Source organism: Rhinolophus hipposideros (assembly GCF_964194185.1).
Source record: "Rhinolophus hipposideros genome assembly, chromosome: 2".
NCBI classification, from domain to species: domain Eukaryota; kingdom Metazoa; phylum Chordata; class Mammalia; order Chiroptera; family Rhinolophidae; genus Rhinolophus; species Rhinolophus hipposideros.
In genome coordinates this window covers 78,011,197-78,025,430 of record NC_138048.1, presented here as the reverse complement: position 1 = coordinate 78,025,430, position 14,234 = coordinate 78,011,197, and the positions used below count along the sequence as shown (strand labels likewise).

Here is a 14,234-nt window from a genome sequence, read left to right as displayed (position 1 = left end):
GGAAAAAAAGTACGTTGTAAATTTATATTTGTTTATTTTAATGAGGTCCCCATTTTTTGTTGTTGTTTTTGCATTTTATCGTCATTATTCCCTATTTAGTATTTATTTCTTGGATTTTGATTTTAATTAGTTGTTTGTTGATGGTTTATTTTTAAGATTCCCTTTCAATACTTTATTACAGAAGCTTACGTATTATAATAGTGTTGATTTTCAACTGAATGCAAATGATTTTCAACTGATACCTGAATTGTATAGAACATACATTGAGGAGCTTTACTATAGTGCTTGTAACACCTACAAAATGAATTCAACATATAATTTAACTATAAATATGAGTACATACTACAAAGTAATGCCTTTCTTTCTTTTTTATTGTTTTGTTGCAAAAATAATATTGTGATTCATTATTAACGTGAGTAGCTTCTTAGCAATAAATCATTTAATGTCAAAAATGGCATATTAACTATAATATAATTTATCATAATCTTGCTCACAATACTTGGTACTGCCTCCTAAGCTCTAGCCCTGGAAAAACAAATGTCAATATATATTTGAGAATATATTTGAATGCTCACATAGAACTTATTAGTTTTAGTGTTAATTTAATATATGTTCATGATATAAAATGCACACCAGTCTTTGGAAAATAGCCCTCAAGTGTAAGATAAACTCTGGTGTAGAAAAAAAATTGATAAAAAGGTACTCTTGATCTCCACCTGTATTATTAGGAAGTTTTCTTATTACAAAATGTAAAAATACAGTTATAAATTAATTTATGCAATAGTTATAAAATAATGATATACCTAATTACAACGTGAATCTTAAAAAAATCCATTTAGTTTCACTGAATTATCTCATCACATTTTGCTTACATTGATTTTTATTTTAATGTATCACTAGGATGCTTTTTTAAAAAAATGTAGGCAGTTAGATAATCTTTACTTGTTCTAGTGGATAGATCATTGGAAACAGAATTTAAGCAGTCGTTTAATTCTAAGACATGGATAGAAACTGGTATCAAATCCTGCTAGTATTTTTTGTTACTTTCCCTCAAATAATGTTCAAGCTGTCTAAAACTCTTATGAAAGTTACCAAAAACCTAATGATAATTATTTCCAATTGCCTTTTAATTTCAATGAAACACAGACATGTTTTTTAAATGTTTTGTGTTGGTTAACCCCAAACATTTTCCTTAATCCAAACCATTTGATGTAAAAAATGATTAATTAATATAAAAATGTCCTCAATATATCAAATTTTGATCTGGAAACTGATAGGACCAAAGATCCTTGGGTTTCATTTTATTCTAATATTTGTTGGAAGCTGCTTTGTCAGAGAAGGGAAGAGAGATAGATTTTCATACTGGGTAGTCTGCTCTAATGTAAGTATTTCTACTGGGCCTTAAAGCACTGTTATTCAAGTAGGTAACTTTCCTAGTTACTGATTGCCTGAGTTGTGAACCAAAGTTTACCTGAAATGCTCCTTTACCATATTTTAAGTATTATTTTTAATGAAACATGATTTTTACTTGAAGTCAAATACTGTCATACATAACGATTGTGTGCTTACACTTACTTCATGGGCATGAACACTCATTTTAAATTACTTTGATTTAAAAAATATTTGGTGTGACACAGTTTCATTAAGTTCAAATTTATAATTACAGCATGACTAATGTCTATTACATGAACTTAATAGCAAAGAGTGTGAGACATAAATTTGAGTGAAGAGGTTGTTACAATGTGAAGATATGATGTAGAGAGATAGGATGCTATGGGACCCAATGGGCTATCACCTCTCCTAGATGTAGGAGGCCACTGAAGATTGCCTGGAGGAAACTGCATTCAATCGTAGGATTTAAAGGATGATGTGAGTCAGGTATATGGGTGTCTGTGGAAGGGAAAGGTTACTGTGGAGGAGGAGACGGAAGTGGAAAGGGGAACGGAAGTGGAAAGAGAAGAAAAGTGTTTTTAGACAATGGAAATAGAGAGTGAACTGACCAGATGGTAAAAAAATAAATATATAATTGATACAAAAGTAAAAGTCATTTAAAATAGGAGGTGGGATATTTAGGAAGAGATAAGGCTAGAAAGGTGGGCAGAGATGGATTGATCTGAAAGATCTTTAAGCAGTATATATTTAGGTAACATATAGACAAAAATTAGGATCTTGATTGATTGAAAAGTGAGGATGTGAGAGAAAGGAACACAAAGAGAAGAAGACTCTCAGGTTTACATCTGAGAATGGAATTTCAGGTACTGACATAAGAAGAGTAGGTTTTATGGGGATACGGTCAGGTTTTGGACATGTTGAGAGTATACATGTAGGAATAGATTGTTCTGTTGGCATTTCTGTTTCATATAAACTGTATGAAACTCAGAGACATATCTTTTGGAAATGAAGTTTTATGAGAAGGGTTACTTTTCATTCCGATAGCAGGTCATTTAGAATCTCGTTTCAAAGAGTATTCAAGCCAGAATAGCATTTCAAAATCTTATTTTTAACAAACACTAATCACCATTAAAACAATGCTCATGCAATATATTGATGAGTTTAAAGTTTATGGTACCTAGTGCAGTGGCACATGACACCTGTTTCAGCTTTCTATCTTACAGGCTGAAAAATTCATTTTGCCATTTCTTGTGCAGAGTACATGGAGCCTGAAAGCATGGAGTGGAGCCAGGAATGGCAACTCCCACACTTACACAAAATCATTTTCAAGGTAAACTTCTGGTTCCTATCTCCCAGCTTGTAGCCTCACTAGTTTAGAGGTCTTGGTGCACAAGGGGAGAATGTATTTGGTAGAAGGCACAATTATGATTCCATGGAACTTATAACTGAGACTTCACCTGATCGTTTTGGGCTCCTCATGACTCAGAACCAATAGTTAAATAAGGGGTTTACTATGGTACTGGGAGGATTGATCCAGATTCATCCAATGGTGGCATGGATGAGTATGTCTGGGATTCTCCAAAGTAGCTTCAACTACCATGTTTCTTGGGGAAAAATAGTGTTAGACTACTATGATTCAATACTAGGACTTCCAGGTGTTTGAATTATTCACAAATAAATCATTGGCTTGTCCCATTTGATGAATCTTCACAACTTAGGTTTTCTGAAGGCAAAGGACACATAAAATGTGCAGTAAAGAAAGATATCATAAATACTAACTACAACCTTGTGCCTTGTTGCAAAAGCAAGGATTTGTCTAGCTATTCATTATATTCTTCATTCTGTCATCTATCTGTCTTTTATCTATCTGTCATCTATCTATCTAATACAATACAATACACAATTATGCTGGTGGATTTTCTTTTATTTAATTTATAGTTTACAGGATGTAATGCTGGGAATATTGGCTAATTATAAAAGGAATGAACATCACCCAGATATGAGAACAGTGACTGTGAAACGTTAGGTCATCTCTGTTAAGGTAGAGGGTTCTTCTTCATTTTTATGGGGTTATAGCTGCATTATGTTGAACATTGAAGTTTCCCTGTTGCTAGTGTTATTGTTTGGAAGTTTAAATATGAATAAAGGTGTCTGGATATTTAGTGATCAGATGGGCAGTGTGGTCTATGTCACTTGGCATCAATTCCTTCTTGTGAACTGCACATGCTGTAAAGTAAGGAAAGCTAAAAAACTGCGTTTCCCTAATTTGATTACACCTAGATTAATGTACTTTATTTTCATTAACTAGATGTGATTGGATGAGATGTTATATGTGAAAGCCATGTTTTCTGATACTTCTGCAGCTTCTATTGAAAAACTCAATCTTAGAAGTGTTTGCATTGCTGAGGTAAGTATTTTGAATTTTGATATTTTCTGATCTAACTGCTTTTTGATTGTGGAAGAAACTCATAGTTCTCTTGGCAATCACATGCTATCAGAGAGCTTTTAAAGTCATTACTAAAAGCTTACTCTACAGTCTTACCTTCAACCTCCACATTCATTCTGTATGCAATTTAATACATGTAGCCGATCCCTTGTGATTGAACCAGCAAGAATGAATTTCATTTTTTTTTGCAACTGAATACTGATTTATGTGATGGAAACATCAACCAAGAAAATGCTTTTTTATTTTATGTATTTTATATGTTTACCTTTATAAGAAAGGGAAGGTTCCAAGTCTGATGTGAACAAGAACCCTGACATAAGCAACATCACTTGGGGCTGTAAAAAGGAAGAGATGAGTGGAGGAGGACTCTAAGTTGTCATTTAGCCCGTTATCGTCTTGGATAGTTCAGAATTGCCTCTACCTCTGTTGTATCTCAAGTCCTTCTAGGTATGCAGATAATCATTTATTGAGAAATTGATTAATAGTTATTTTAGAAGTTGTTCCTGAGAAAACAAAACAAAACAGATACTTGGTCTTCCCTTCTTCTTTACGTCTGCCACATATTGCAAAGTATGGAAAGCTAAAAACTGCATTTCCCTGATTTGCTTATGCCCAGGTTATGTACTTTATTTTTATTAACTAGATGGAATTGTGGGTGATAGTGTAGGTGGAAACCTCTTATTTTCTATCACTAAAGGAAGAATCAGGGATTCCTAATCCAACACTTTTCAGGGAAGGCAAGGAATTTGAGTGACTTTGTCTTATTATAAAAGATCACAGTATATGAGCTTTCTCTAAAGTTCCAATGTATTTCAAATAGAAAATCAAAAGGAATGAATGGATCATGGACAGGATACAGATAGAGCATGGAGTTAAGAGGGTATCAACCATTTCTTTCATTCTTTTAGTGTTGAATCAGTTTAATACTTATATCTTTGAGTAGCAAAAAGATTGAGTTTTCAGAGCCATCATTTTTATCTCTAAAGCTACTGTCATTTCTTTAAGGACCCAAAGAGAATGTTGTGATAACAAATGCCTGTTTTTAACACTCCTTTTCTATCTCAGTGGAAAAGGTGTCCCTCAGGTTTCTCAAGGCCAGTCTCTACATGGACCTCTAGGATAGGGGTCAGGTGACATACATAGCAATCTACAATATTACAGCAGAAAACATATGTAGAAATGTTTCATTGTGTGATGGGTGTCATCAAAAAATATTAGAAGCAAAATATTTTGCTTTGGGGGAACATATCCAGATTGTAGTAGCATTTGTTACAAGCTTGTACTGTATAATACTGAACTTAGGGAGTGGACAATGATATGTGTCTCTGTCACATTATAAAGGTCATGGACCTTACAACATAATGTTATGCTTATAAAATAGTCCATTAAATTGATCCCCTTGCTTCACTCCCAGGAAATGTTGTGGATTTCAATTAGCATCTGTTATGGACAAGTATTTAAGACTGAAGAAAACTACAGAGAATGAGGTTTAAGTAATAAAAACTACAAGACTTGAAAATAGCTTCCAAAAAAGGAGGCTCCAATTAATACCTTTGCCAAAATCATATTTATTTACAGTAACTCAAACTAATCTTTGGAATGGTTATCCTCCAGAGTCTAATTAAAACCTCCAAAAAGAAAGTCCAATTGTATTTTTCAAGGACATCAAGAGGTTAATTTAAAGGGTAAAGGGGGCTCAGGCTGCTAACTGAGGTAGGAAGAAAATCAAGTGGCTCCTGGGATTGTGGCTGGATTCCTTATCTTGGTTTTCCTATAATTGCCTAAGGCTGGGCAGGGTTTTGCTTATATATTTATTAATTATTTTAGGATTTACTTGAGCTGATGTCTGAAAGGGATTTGAGGTAGATTACAGAATTTAATACAATACAAAACATGAAAATGTGAAAAATGAAAACCCGCTTGGATTCTTGGCCCTGTTCTCATTTCTGCAGTTTCACATTTATCCCTGACAAAGACATCAGTGCCAATCCAGTTCCTGCACAGAGGGAAATAAGGAAATCCTGGGTTTTGAAGGTAAGATGCACTCAGCCATCAGAAACAGCATTATTCTTCTTCTTCTCCTTCTTCTCCTTCTTCTTCTTCTCCTTCTTCTTCTTCTTCTTCTTCTTCTTCTTCTTCTTCTTCTTCTTCTTCTTCTTCTTCTTCTTATTATTATTATTATTATTATTATTATTATTATTGTTATTGTTATTTTGGAAACTCTGAGACGAGATCAATAGTGTTACTTCCACAAGAGTCAGCTATTTTTTGGACTAAGATTGAATTCCAGCATCTGGGCCTCTGTCTTGGTCATATTCTGATTTTACTGGTATTGTCGAGCAATTCAGTTTTTTGCTATATGTAACTCCTGCTTTAGCCTGGCATCCTAATTTTCACACACTGATTTAAGATTTCTAGGTGAACAAATAAAATACAGGACACTAGTTAAATCTGAATTTCAGATAAATCACAATTATTATTATTTTTTTGTACAAATACACCCCAAACATTGTATAGAGGTATTCTCAGAGTCTCAATTTTTTCTTCTTTTTTAAAAAAAGCATAGTTATACATTCTTAGCAATATTGTTGCAAGAATAAAGAGATGTTTTGTATGAAACATACTTACACCAAAGTAATTATCCGTCACTTATCTGAAATTCAAATTGAACTGGGCATTTTGTATTTTACCTGGAAACTCTACACTAACTTCTAAAAGATTTCCCTGGTCACTACTGGCTTATATGTCCCATGTTGACTGCTATCAGAGCTCAAGCTTTTCTAGCTTGTTGAAATGCGTTTACCTGGTGTCCCTTTTATTGTCCTCACTAATTTATTTATGTTTATTACTTCCTGTTTTCTGTGCATAGCTCCCTCTATGTAGCATGCCTTGTGTGTCTGTATGAACTTCCTATACTTGCCTGCTGTTTTGCGTGTGGCTAGTATTCCCGCAACACCTCGGTTTCATAGACCTCTTCCATCTGGCCTGTTATTTCACTGACGTTAAGTCCTAGTTTTGTCTGGAATAGTTCTATTAAAAGCAGCAAATGATTAGGCACCATCTACTTGCTTCCAGGTCTCCTGTGAAATTCTGCAAATACAGAGAAACAATGCATGTGCCCTATCTTCAGGGACCTGGGAGTCAAGCAGAGGAATATATCGCTCAAGCAGAAGTGATAATAATGTTAATAAGGACAATTTTTGGATACTTTCTCTAGGCCAGAAACATTGTCTGCCTTAATTCTTGCAGCAACCCAGCCAAGCAACTGTATCTCCTCTTTAAGAAAGAGAAGATTGAATCAACTTTCCTAAACAAACACTTTCTCAATAACTAAACTGAAATGGGAATCTAGATGTATGATGTTAGATTCATTGTACATCACGTTGGCCCAGTGTCCGCTGAATCCATCACTACCATATAGCATTTATTTCTTATGTCCAATATACTTCCTCAGAGGAGGGGGAATAGAACTGGTGAGCTGTTATATGGAGCTATGCATTTGTCCTTTTTTTCCTCTGATTTTGATAACATTAGGTAGAAGTTTCACGCTCATTAGGATTTCTGTATTTCTTCCTAAATTGTATGGGGCAAATTCAAGCAAACATGAGTGATATCCACGTGCTTAAAAGAGAAGCCTATTTTTATGGGTGTGGCAATCAAAGCAGAAAATAGATAGGTCTGTCCTGTTCCTCAACCTTCCCTGGATTCTAGGGGCTCGATGACGCTTCATAGTTATTGAGCCACAGGCTTGTCAGTCTTTCTCCTATAGAAATAGCAAGGCAAGAAAATCACCTCGTTTTTTTCTGTCTTAAAATCCCCATCTTCTGCCTTGTTTCCAAAGCCATCTATCTTAGTGGTGATGTATAGAAAGAGGGGTCATATTCCAGTTGTGGTTTCTGGGATAATCAGAGGACTTGCATCTCAAGGCCCACTCTTTCTGGCTTAAAATAATAGTGGTAATGGAAGGAGTACTTGACCACTCACTTCAGACATGTGTAAAATTTGTTCCATTTTCCTTCTTACTGAGCTACTTCCTCTGCAGACAGCACAACGTGGTTTCCTCTGCCCTGGACCCCTCATGATGTTTTAGCTCACAGCTCTCTTGGTATTAACCCTTCAGTTTCCCAATCCCACCCACCTTCTCAGAGAGGATGTATTATCTCAGGTCTTACACAATGTTGAAGTCGGATGCCTTGTGGATGAACTACCATGGAATTAGGGGCTCTACTTTGGTCTTAGAAAGTACACTGAGAAAGCACAGGGTTTGGACAGATGTGGTGACTCACCAGGCCCAGAGGGTGGGAGGAGGGATAGATTCACTAGGATGGAAGCAGAGACATTCTAAAACACTCTAGCATGATGTGTTTCTAAATATGGAACTACATTGGACATTTTAGGCAGCAGGACTCCAGGCAGAGCTGATGTTCTAAGAGCAACAGAAATTCCAAACTGAAATTTCTAGTTCAAGAAAAGTTTTCAGTGTGTGTCTACTTGGGGGTATCTTTTACCACATCTCTGATGGTCAGCTCTAAGGCACTAGGATTTGTTCCAGTTTCAGAAAATGCTGGAAGGAGTTAACTGATACGGTCAATAAAGCTCAGATTGGGTCTCTTCCTAAGTGACATATTTACATGATTAAATAATTTGCACAATTGTTTTACCTGAGATGGCCATTATTTTACCTGAGAGGGCCATAGAACCACACTGCTATTTTATGTTTTTATTTAAAATGCATTATATTTTCAAAAACTAAACATACAGACCACAAACAGTGCAATTGAGAAGGAATGTTGAAATGTGACAACTTCTAGACTTCCTATTGCACGTTTAGTCATTTAACTCCAGACTCTGAATATAAAAGAAGAAGGTATTCAGTATGTAAACATTGCTTTTTAAACACTTTTTAAATTATATTTTATTCTCTGTATTTCATAAATTCATGTCAATTACAGGTTAATGTATCTCTCTAAGCAATATTTTTTTTTTGACATAGAGGCATTGTCAAAAGATAAAAATGGCAGGTTATTGATTCACTTGACATTGCCATTGATGACCATGAAACTGTAAGTCACTCTCCTTTTGAAAATTAATCAGAGCAATGGTGCACAGCAGTGATAAGCCACAATTCAAGTGTTAATAGAATACCTTCTCTATACACTGTTTCCTTCTTGAGGCTGAAAATATTGAGGTAATGAAAAATAAGAGAATTATGTAAGCAAAGTTTGCACATGTGTATGGTTAATATACACATCCATTAGAGGCAAAATAAGACAATTTGCTATAAATATTAAAAAGCTTTCTGAGGCTGTGAGATATTCATGGAAATGAACAGAAACCTAAAGGCTTAAAATTTTAATCCAAGAAGCACATATCACAATGCAGGAATTTTAACGGGAACTGAAAGTACATTCTTTGGCTATTGGGGTTCTACTTCCCTGGCCTAGTGCAGCTCGTTACCACCATCAGTCTCATTACCACCATCAGACTCATTACCACCATTAGACTCATTACCACCATCAGTCTCATTACCACCATCAGTCTCATTACCACCACCAGTCTCATTACCACCATCAGTCTCATTACCACCATCAGTCTCATGACCACCATCAGACTCATTACCACCATCAGTCTCATTACTACCATCAGTCACATTGTCACTGCCTTATTGCTTATTGCTGAGCATGAGAAGCTTTCCATGACTTTCTCATTCACATGATATTTGGGAGAATCGAAACTTTCCATGCAAAACACTAATTCAAAAAACTGTATGCACCTCTATGTTTTTTGCAGTGCTTTTCACAATAGCCAAGATATGGAAACAACCAAAATGCCCATTGGTAAATAACTGGATTAAGAAACTGATACATTTGTACAGTGGCATATTATTTGCCATAAAGAAGAATGCAATCTTACCATTTGCAATGATATGGATGGACCTAGAGAATATTATACTAAGTGAAATAAGTCAGATGGAAAAAGACAAATACCTTATGATCTCACTTATATGTAGAATCTAAAAAATAGAATAAATGAATAAACTAGTCAGAAAAACAAACAAACAAACAAACCAAACAGAACCTCTCCAGGCTACACTAGAGCATATCTAATTATTACACCCACATTTCAAAGTGACTACCTTGCCTAGTAGCCTGAGCAAAAACTTTGCTGATTTGACACTAAATATGGAAACCTTCCAGAAATTAAAATGCAAAAGGAAGTTTTATTGTACATGATCGATGGATCTCAAATACCTGCTAAGTTCAAGAATCAGGCAGATATGTCTAAAATAGTTTAAAGAAGTCTGGCTATCAGCACTTTTAAAGTGTTTGAATTGCAAAGAGAATGAACAATTCCCAGGTTGGCCAGTTAGCTAAACTAACGTTTTAAAGTTAATCAAAACATTAAAGTCAATCTCTCCCTCCCTCCTTCCTTCTCTGCCTCCTTCTTCCCTCCTTTTTCCCCTCCCTTTCTTTTCAAATTTGTAATTAGTGCTGGGAAGAAAGGTATGCTCCATGCATTGATGCAGTCTCTTATTCATTTCATATCCTGTCTTTCTTTGGCAAGCTTTGCCTTGTATAATATCAAATAATTTATAGATGAGATCTCCCAGTCTCAAAGGGCTTTTCAGGTAACAAAGTTTTCATCAGTACCAATATCTAGTTGGTGAACTTTGGAATCGGACAGTGAAAATCTCTCAAGGAATTGAGTCTATGTTAATGAGGAAATGATAGTTGGTAAGCTCGTCACTGGATTTTGGGTCCTATCACTGGAAATTTATTGAAAGCACATGCTCTTTTAAGACTACTCTAAGTTCTTTTAGGAAGAACTTTTAGCAATTAATGAAGTATAACAGAATCATAGAATATTATATTCAGAAGAAAGTGTAGAAATAATTTAGTCTAGTTGTGTACTCAAAAACATGAATCCCTCTAAAAATCACTGAATATTAATAACTACAACTCTGTTTGGATAGCTCTACTCAAATATCTTAGATGGCAAATATTTTATTTGGACAGAAGAAGTTAAAATAGCTTATTAATAAAATTCTGGCATCTAAATTACAGTGCATAATCAATAAGATGGTTTTTAATATTGTAGGTATAACAAAGTATTTTTATTCCCACTTTTAACTTGTGAGAATGAAAAAAAAACACAACTCTTCAGTTTATCCTGATTACTTTTAAAATATTTCTATTTCTGTTTAATATATTTCTTATTACTATTTCTTATTACTATTTGTTGTGTGTGATTCTTAAAATTCCAGGGTACATTGTCAACATCTTCTCTTATAGAAAGAAGTATTTTTCAAACTCAAGATGGTTAATGTTAAACAGATTGCCTGCTTCTACATCTTGGCTTTGCATTTACTCATTTTGTGACATTTGGCAAGTTACTTGACCTATCTATACTTAGCCTATAAAGCTGAGAAAATATTACCTACCTAATGACATTAATGTGAGAATGGATTCATATATATTGCTTAGAACAATGCTCAGGGTAGAATAAATTCTCCGTATTCCAGTTAGTGTCTTCTCCACTTAATCCAGCAAGTGGCAAGGGACAGACTGGGGCCAGCTGGTCTCTTTATGACTACATCCTGATACTTGATGATGGCAGTGATGATGATGACGCTACCTTCTGACTTCTGTTTCGATAGAACTAGTGTACCTTCAAAGTATTTTTACAACTGATATTTAGATAAATCTTAAAGAGAGAACAAAAAGCAAATTTTCCTTGCTGTGATTTCAATGGTTTGGAAGATGCAGAAACAATGAATTGGATTGAAATGATTAAAAAAAGTTGAAATCCATAAGCAACACTGATTATTGTAAATAAAGTATGAATCTCATTTACCCATATTCATAGCAATGGTACAAAATGTCCCTATTGAATGCCCAGGTGGGGCAGAGACTACTTATTGGATGTAACAAATGAGAAGAATTATGACAAAAGAGAAGAAAGTCAGATATAAAAAGAGAAGGTGGCAAGTGTATGCTAAACAAAGAGGAAACTCATCACAAGGTTAGAGGGCAAGACAGAGGATGGAACCTTATGCAAACTGAGAGTATGTTGTGAGAGTAGGTATGCGTTTGGGGAGAATGTTGAAATTGGAAATAAAAATAAATAGGTATCAGGTCATAAAGGGTCTGCTAAGACCTGGTGAAAAATCTTAGATTTTTATTCTGAAAAGAATAGCCATTAAATGATTTAAAATAAGTAATTTTTCATCAGTTTTGCCTTTTAGGAATATCACTGTGCAAAGTTTGGAGTATGTAAGTCTAGAGACAGGGAGACCAATTAGGGGGAGTTACAGTGCAGGTAAGAAGTGAAGTCTCCACCACATTTGCTGGCCAACTGAATGCAAAGAATAATAAAGGTTTATAGTCTAGAAATAATTATAAATTGACATTAAGACTTTCAATACTTACAAGTTTGCTTGGCTCAGAGTATTTAAAAATAAACAGGAAAAATCATATTAGAATAGTGCACATCAGGGAGGAAGTGGTTTCGCATTGGGTCTGGTTAAAAGGCTATTACGTTTTTAAGCTAATTTTCTCCCCATACTGAACAATTTTTTGTCAAATTGTCATTTTCCATTAAAACAGTTATGGGTTTTTTCTAAACTGTATTTGCAAACTTAAAGAAGGGGCTCATTTGCTTGTTCTACATACCTTTGAAGAGTTAACAAAGACACATTTTAAAGACTTGTAGTGCCTATGAGATATCTTTGACACAATATGTGGTTGTGAAACGGTTCTTCAGATAATATATGGCCTATATGGCCACAACAACTAAAATGAGAAAAAAAGCCAGCAATTCACATTCCAAAGAAGGTCCAGAACTGCTGACCCTGAAACTACAAAAGATGCTGACACTGATGGTTGCCAAACAGAAATAGAGATGGATGCAGCTATAGCATTGTCAAGGTTCATTCTAGAGATCTGAGGGCTTGTCAGAACTTTCAGCCTACACAGGCTTGAGAGGGGTGCATGAAGGACTGATGAAACAGGACAAAGAGCTTAAACAGCATTCACTTCTTTTAGTGTCTCAATTGTCAATTCACAGACTGCACATCACAGAATGATTTCCTCTTGTTATTGATTTGCAATTCTAATAGTTCAGCAAAGTAAGTTAGTATTTTGTAATGCTATTTATAAAAAATTTACATATGTTTCACAACCATAATTCCTTTGGAACACACACACACACACACACACACACACACACACACACACACACACACACGTTTGTTTGTTTTTCCCCAGAAGAGCCATTGACATAATTTTTCTAAAGCCATGTACAAAAGTTTATAGATATACATGAAACTTTTCAGCTGGTCATCTTTATGACCTTATACTCTTAGAAAATGTATGAGTTCTTTTTTTTTTTTTTTTTTTAAAGCCGTACTTGCTATTTTATAGAAAAAGAGAATTGAAGGAAAAATATCATAGACTCAGATTTGTTGGAATTTTCCTTGGTTTTTGGTCAGATTGGCCAAAGAGAAAAACTTCAGAGAGTAATTTTTTGTATTTTATTTTCTGGGACTAATAGAGGCAAATGCTAGAATATGAGAAAAAATTAAAGATAAATTAATAAACAGGCAATATGTAAAATAGGCAATATGTAAAAAAAGAAAAAAGGAAAGGAAAGAAAGAAATTCTAACCTATTACATTCTAGTATTTTAAAAATCCATATTGAAGGTTTATTATTAAGTGTTTATTGCATGTCATACTTTGTAGATAAATTACATAATTTATTTCCATATTTTGATTGAACAGAATGACCTAATAAATAACCCACAGTTACACAGCTACAAATGTAAAGATTAGAATTCAATACTGTTTATCAAATGCCTTGGTATATTTATGGATAAGGTATTCAATAGTGATTATTCAAGCACAAATATTATAAGACATCAGGTACCTGCAGTGGTTTATAAAGAGATGGAGATAACATATAGCTGTGTCGGATGCTGATACTGCCTTTGGATCGAGACATGTATCTGAACAACAAACAACTATGATGTCAGGTTTTAAGTGTTGTTCAAAAAAACAGGACACGTTAAAAAAAGCTCTGGACATTCATAGTAGGGACATGTGACATTTGAATAGATGACAACTAAATTATACCCTAAAATATAATGGGCTTATGAAAAAAATGAATATCTGGAACAATGATTGTCCAGGTGGAAAGGTGAGATGTACTCAAAAATCTCACATCTGCAAATTAGTAAGGCATGTGGTGAATAAAATTAGTAGGATTTGATGAGAGGAAAAAAATGAAGAAAGGGAGCAGAAGGGAGATATAAAACTAGTTGGACTTGATTGTGAAGAGCCATCAGAAGGAAGATATCTACACTTTCTTCTCTGGCCATCATTGCATTTAAGATTTATG

General features: G+C 34.6%; 1 pseudogene across 1 annotated transcript in view; it reads left to right on the top strand.

Annotated features, from left to right (window-relative positions):
* Nucleotides 1–3,715: 3,715 nt before the first annotated feature.
* LOC308510187 (glutamate dehydrogenase 1, mitochondrial-like) overlaps nt 3,716–14,234 on the top strand; it is a 122,270-nt pseudogene continuing 111,751 nt past the window's right edge. Inside the window, exon 1 of the transcript in view lies at nt 3,716–3,799. The product of the transcript in view is annotated as a glutamate dehydrogenase 1, mitochondrial-like (transcript). The remainder of the gene's footprint in view (nt 3,800–14,234) is intronic.